General features: G+C 41.1%; 1 long non-coding RNA gene across 1 annotated transcript; it reads right to left on the bottom strand.

Annotated features, from left to right (window-relative positions):
* Nucleotides 1–3,924: 3,924 nt before the first annotated feature.
* On the bottom strand, nucleotides 3,925–5,502 carry LOC134442989 (uncharacterized). The gene is made up of 3 exons (XR_010033533.1): nucleotides 5,461–5,502; nucleotides 5,007–5,143; nucleotides 3,925–4,176 (listed from the first exon to the last, which is right to left on the bottom strand). It is a non-coding gene; the product is annotated as an uncharacterized LOC134442989 (long non-coding RNA).
* Nucleotides 5,503–6,844: the final 1,342 nt, after the last annotated feature.

The raw sequence follows: 6,844 nt of genomic DNA, 5'->3' as shown, positions 1-6,844 counted from the left end.
GACGACAAGTGAATGAAAGTTGGGTTGAGAGCGATTCGCAAAACCTCGGTGAAATATAGGAACTCCGGCCTGTCATGTGCGGCTATTTCAGTGTTTGTGATCTTTCTCTCATCTTGTGCAATGAAGTGATCAATCTTGTACAGGATGCCTGGGCCATGATGACTGAGGGTGCTTGAGTGAGTGTCTTGTCTTGTCACTTGCTGTTGGTGAGTTTGAGTGAGTGAGTGGGCCTATAGAGGAAGACTAGTGAATGCTTGTTGAAAGAAGGCAATGGAAGAGACAAGGTGGTGTGGAGTCTTCCATTGTGGTGAGTGTAAATGTCTGTTGTTTGTTAAGTAACTTAAAATTAGAAAATCTTAAGAAAAATGGTAACTTGAAAAACTAGAAACATGGATAAATACAGTAACACATAGACTGAACACATTGAGTCTATTTAACTTTTAGTTTCTTTCCTTTGGAGGGATTTTTGTTTGTTTTATTTCTTTAAAAGTTTAATTTCAGTTTGGAACATCATCTTAGATGTTTGGGGTTTATTTTTGAGTCACTGCTATTGATAGCTCTAATTATTCTCTTAACATTACAAAGTGGAGTCTTTTTAGCAGTTGTAATAACACATGTTATAACCAGAGATGTGTGTGTGTCTCTCCCTTTCAGTAGCTAAAGAAGGCGCTTTACGACCTGTCGTAAAAGGACACTGCTTGCAGGGGCATGGAGTGACTGGTCAGACAGAGAGAGTGAGATAAGGTTGCGTGAGTAGAAACCACTTTGAGACTGTAGGAGTTTAAATTAATGCTTTAGAGTAGTGACTCATTCTCATTTTCATTTTTAGTTTCATTTTATTTTGCATTCTTATTTTTATTTCATTTCATTCTTCAGTTGTTTATTTATTCATTTGGGGGTCTGAGTTATTTTGCCCACAAGGGTAATTGGTTTATTTGCTACTTAGAACTGATGACGTGAAGTTTGATACATTTGCACATAAGTATATTTAAGTCAAGGTTAAACATCAAGCATAAAGACTGAAGTTAGTTGACATGTAGTTATATCTGACATTGCTGATCACATACAAGCACACTTTAGGATTTTATTTGCAGACATTTTAAATTCATTTTTGGTTTCACTTAAAAGTTTATTTTTATTTCTTTTGGGTTTTACTTTATTTTGGGGAATTTATTTAATTTATTTTGGTTAACGTTGGAGACTTGGAGTTTTAATACTGTAAGCGTGCGAAGCATTCGTGAGATTGCATTAGGCACAAAGTACCTCTCAGATATGAGAAGTTGACCTGTTCCACAGAAAATAATTCTATTCTCTGTGGAAGGGGGGTGGAGTGTAGAATTTTAAACTATTTTGCCAAAGAAGTGCTATAGGTCATGAACAAGTTCACTAGAATGCACCATACATGCATACAACATCATATAGGATGAGGAGAAGTGTATACACTGATTGTTGAAAGTGGTGAAATAATTTGGGTGTGTGCTAACATTGGTTTGTAGTTTCAGGTGGAAATAACGAGGAGTGGTCGAAGAGGAGAAAACATCATCACGGACGGTTGCCAGTGGATGATCTCTCTGCCTCTCTGGGAATCTCTCTCAAGGACTGAGCTGTCTCTCAAGTGAGGAAAAAGTTCAACATGGACAGTTGGACTGATGTCATCGAAAGGGTTGTCTCTGCTGAGATGATCTGTTGCTGCTTCCGGAGGATCAACGACTGTCGTTTTGAAAGTTTTGTGGATTAAGGTGTTCTTTCTGATTGAAAGTGGACTGAGTTGTTTCAAGTGACAAAGGGGCGTCAGGAGACGTTCCAGGATGGACGATGGACAGAGTTCAAGGAGCTGAGGTCAGTTGGACCTGATGGCAGTTGTGGGCAAGAATGCCAGGACTGAATCTTGCCAGCTAGAGAAAGGCTGGAGGAGTGCAAAGAGTCGCTGAAAGTTTGCCACAGTGCCATGCAGGCAAGGAGCTGATGCCAGCATCCACGGATGGGTGCAAAAGAAATGTACCAGAGATCGTCGAAAGATTGCTGAAAGACTGAGAAATGTGAGCTGAATGGTACTGGAGTTGTAGGGGGTGTCTCGTGATACCTTCTCCGCAAGGGGGTTGGCCGAGTGTTTCCAAGGCTCGGATGGTCCTCACCTGGAGGGGTGCTATGGACACATGCAAAGACTGGATCTACAGGAGCAACGACAGCTGCCCATGAGGGTAGCGAGGACTGAGTGAGTTTGCTGTTTCAACAGGTTTCACGGGGGAGAGAGAGACAGAGCGATGGGCAAGAGAGAGAGAGAGAGAGAGAGAGAGACTGGTCTGGCAACAACAAGATGGCGTCGTGGACATTATGGACATTAGTTAGTGACCACTTCTACAAGTAAGGCAGGTTAGGGGTATACTGCACACCTAATTATTTCATTGATTTCATTTCTGATTTTTTCATTGATTTCATTTTTAATTGTTTCATTGATTTCACATTTTTTTGTTTTATTTCATTGATTTCATATTTACTGATTATTTCCTTGATTTCATTTGCTGATTATTTTATTATTTTCAGGAAAGTGTCTGATTTCAGGTTTTGAAGTTTATTGCATACAGTTGCATTCAACATTTAGTGAGGTACATACTGATTCTGATTTTACAGGAGTGAATTCATTAAAGGCTGCCAGGCCACACTCAAAATGAGAAAAAATTCACATGGGTTTGCAAAACAGTGGGTGGTTCAATAAAGGGGAAATTCTTTATAATTTTCTTTTGAGGAAGTGTTTGGGTTAACGAGAGTGTCAACTTTGAAGGAAGTTTCATATTTTATTGACTGACTGTTGTACATTTTAGTGCTCAAAAGGTTTCATGCAGAATATTAATGAAAAAATGATTTTAAGGTTTAAAATTCGGTTTGAATTTCAAAAGGGGCGTTATGTCGTAGTTTTGCCAACATTTCTTCATTAATATTTACAATTATTTATTGGAAATTAACAGATAATATCTTGTATGTAAACTAGCTTCATTTTACACTTAACTGTGGTTCTGTGACTGTGTATTTCTGGGGCTTAGCTGAGTCCAGAAGACAGCTGCCCTGTCGTAAAACCTAGCTACAGAGGTGTCGATTGTCACACAGCCACTTGCTGGAGTTAGTGAGTTGGGTAGACCCATGGAGTGACCAGCTCCATATTTGACTTAGTCAGTTAGAGGCTGAACTGACCATATTTGTGAATGTATTCTTGTACTGAGGCACTGATGCTTCGACCATGTTTGTATCACATGATGTAATACACTTGTGGGGTTTAAATACTGTTCTCAGATGCAGTTCAGAGAACGGTTGCGGTAAGGATAGGTGAGGTTGTGAGCAGGGCTTCGTGCCCTTGCTCAGAACAAGACCGTTCTCACACTTAGGAGAAGAGCTGGGGACGACTGGGGAAGCGCTTGGCGGATGGGCGCTAAAGCCCTGATGCTAAAGGCACTATGCTACATTATGGTATTCTAAGGGTTAACTGAATTGCTCTTCTCACTTGCAATGTACAATAAATTGGTAATCTTGATGGCAATGGCATTCGTCTTCTCCTGTGATTTCCTGGCTTCTGGTTTCTCTTCACTGTTCTCCTGCACAAAGATGGGTAATGTATGCTTATGGCTGTTTGGGCCCAATTCACTAAATAATAACTAAGTATGTAATGGTAATAACGATAATATTAATACTTGGGTATTGATTGGTGAATGGTAAACATATACGAGTCAGATAGCAGAAGATGTTTATTCCATTGTGAACAGGCATTATAGCCCAGATTAAGTCTTATTAATTATATTGGGTTATGGCAATTTTATTGGCCCAGCTAATAATCTTAATTAGCAATATGGGTTAATAAAAAAGTCACCACAGCACCTAGAATCCAGCTGACTAAATTATTAAGTACAAGAGGAACAGCTGCTTGTGCTTTACTGAACGTCTGTAGTCTTCTGCAGTGGGAGGCCATGGGAACAATGTTGTCCTTTTTCAGTGTTACTATCTGTCTGGCTCATTTTGCTGGACTGTCACAATCTGTTTCCACACCTAAGGGTAACATGTCGAAGACCATATCTGTTGACAAAGAATGAGCAACAAACAACAATTCAGGCATTCAGTATTACAAGTGGTGGGGGTGAATAACACAAGATGCCGGCGGTCATGTCGGAGTCTCCTCTTCAATGTATCCTGTCAATAACAACAAATCAAACAGAAAAATTCATGAGTCATGAATACCGGCAAAGGGGGGCTTGATATTGTAGTTTGTTAACATGGTGGGCAGTGTGGCATAATGATTAGTGAGGTGGTCTTAAGATCAGACTAGGGTTGCTGACTCAAATCTCTGACCACTGCATACACCTCCATCCATGCCTAAAGTGCCCTTGAGCAAGGCATATATCCCAACATTGCTTTAAGGAAGGTAAACTATACTCTTTAAATTACTGTAAGCATTACTGTAGCATCACACTGCCACAAGACTTCTGCCTTCCTACTACAAAATAATACAGGTGGCAAGATGAATGATCACACACATGTATGAAATTTGCCTTTATTTCGACAAATAATAAATTGCCTTGCAAACACCTGTAGCTTGAAACCAACATGTTTCGACCGCACTGGCCTTCATCAGGGCTTTGTCATGAACAAAGCCCTGATGAAGACCAGTGCAGTCGAAACATGTTGGCTTTTTTAATCATGTTTTAGCCCTATTACAATAAAGGCTTTTTAATGGACTTCCTCTTTTTCCACCTGGAGTTGCCTGGATTTTTTCCCTTTTTGAATTGAACTGATCCCCTTCATCCAAGAGCACCCAACAAATATACTTTAAGAAGATACTGCGACTTGTTTGAGCTACCAGCCATTTTGTGTTTTTCTAGACAACAACTCCACTTGACTGAACCAGGCCAATATGTATTCCTCAATTTGTCTCATTACTTAGAAAATAATATATTATAAAGTACATGTGTGTTGGGCACACCCTTGTATGTGTATTTGTGTGAAGTTAAGATATGACTTACTGTTGATTCTCTGCTCTGGCAGGATCCCTCAAAACCTGGTATTCCGTGGGTAGCAACTTTTGGGTAACTGCACCTCGAGATCCACACAGTCAATGTCCTTGATATGAAGGTCCTGTGTAGGTCCTTTACTTCAGGAGCTTGCACAAAAGAAAAAAAAAGAATGTAGCTGGCAGACAAACAGTAGCCTATATTTTCGCTGGTGAACTGGTACAGTTGCATATTGTTAAGATCAAGCACACAGACATGATCCTCATTAACATTCACACTACCTATTACAATCAGTGTGTTAACTTGTGACAACAGATTGTAGGCCTAATAGACTGCTGGATATTGTTAACACAGACCCCCTCAATAACTCAGATGGGGTGGGGAACAGTCCTTAACTCAAACACAACATTTGGCTATGATAAAGTACAACCAAGACATCTTTCCACAGATGATAGAACTAGCTTACCTGTCTGTGTGTCTTTGATGAAACCTTTTTGTCTGTCAGATGCGTTCTCCTAGCTTGCCAAAAAATACCTGAAGGCCTTCCCTTTGTCACGTTTCCCCCTGTGGAAAATCAGTACGTTATTCTTCAATCACAAAGCAATTAAGTCCATATAAACTAGCTTCTTAGTGTTATTTCCACATCAACGGAACAATTAATTCAACATAATTGAGCAAGTGCGTTGTGAGAGATCAACGTGAGGCTCGATTGACTGGGGATGGTTTCTCGGAGTGCTCACCGCTGAAGTGTTTGAGAATACAACCATGCACAAGAATGAGACTCAGAAGTGTTTTCGTTGGTTTACTCGGTGTATTAACTGTCTGAATACACGGTATCAGTGTGATTCTAGTGTAGATCACTCCACCGGTATGGCACTATTAGCTCCATAACATCGATGTTATTTTAGTGCGACGCGATGCTGGTCTCGTCGAAGTGCAGTGTACTAATTTCCAAAGTGTAAAATTTAACCTCTAGCCGCCGTACACAGCCGTTTATCTGTCATCCCCAGTCAATCAGCCCCACGTTCATCTCACACAACGTCCATGTAAACTTCAATCTTGCGACCACAGACTTTGTTTAGATAGTCAACATTAAAGACTGCAAACTGAGATTAAAAAGGGAGACGTCCGGGGCGACAGTCCATCTGTTACAATGGCAACAGGGTGAAGCGTTTACCAAATCATTACCGTCATCTTTTAGGAATATACTTTACACACACCCTGACGTTGTTAAGAGCATGCCACTTACCATTATATGAGGTGAACCTCGTCCACTCCGAGGACCTTGTCTTGGAAGACAACACGTCGCGTTCAGCAAAAGCCATGCCTCCTGACTGCTCCGAAGACCAACTGGCACTGACGACACATTTTTATGTTTGCTGGGTTATCGACGCCCAGTTGCATGGCAGTGAGTCCAAAATTGCTCGCCTCCTTCGCCTGGTCTACCATTAGGGCTAACAAGGGCGAGACGACTACCGGTACTACCATCGGGTTTTCAAAGAGTCCCATCACTTTTGCCATAGCCTGTCGGTAACACGGCGAAAACGTCCTTCTTAAAAATGAATGAACGTAGAGCCTCCTCTTGCTCACGTTTTAACGAAAACCCCAAGTCTAATTCTTCCAAAACTGATGCCAATGCATAATCAAACGAGCGCTGTTCCATTGCCGCCGCCATTTTTCTTGTGCTTTCTCCACTGCCCAGCGTCTCACTGCTATGTCGTCACTCCCTCAAAACCCCGCCCCAGAACCCTCTGCCCCGCCCGCGTTGATTCAAAACATCTCTGCGTTGTGATTGGTTTAGTTGCCATCTTGCCAGATTCAGGGCAAGATTCAAAATGAATAGTTGTTCG

The sequence above is a fragment of the Engraulis encrasicolus genome, unplaced genomic scaffold, assembly GCF_034702125.1.
Source record: "Engraulis encrasicolus isolate BLACKSEA-1 unplaced genomic scaffold, IST_EnEncr_1.0 scaffold_279_np1212, whole genome shotgun sequence".
Lineage (NCBI taxonomy): Eukaryota > Metazoa > Chordata > Actinopteri > Clupeiformes > Engraulidae > Engraulis > Engraulis encrasicolus.
The sequence above is the reverse complement of the archived record's forward strand: the minus strand, read 5'-3'. Positions and strand labels throughout refer to the sequence as shown.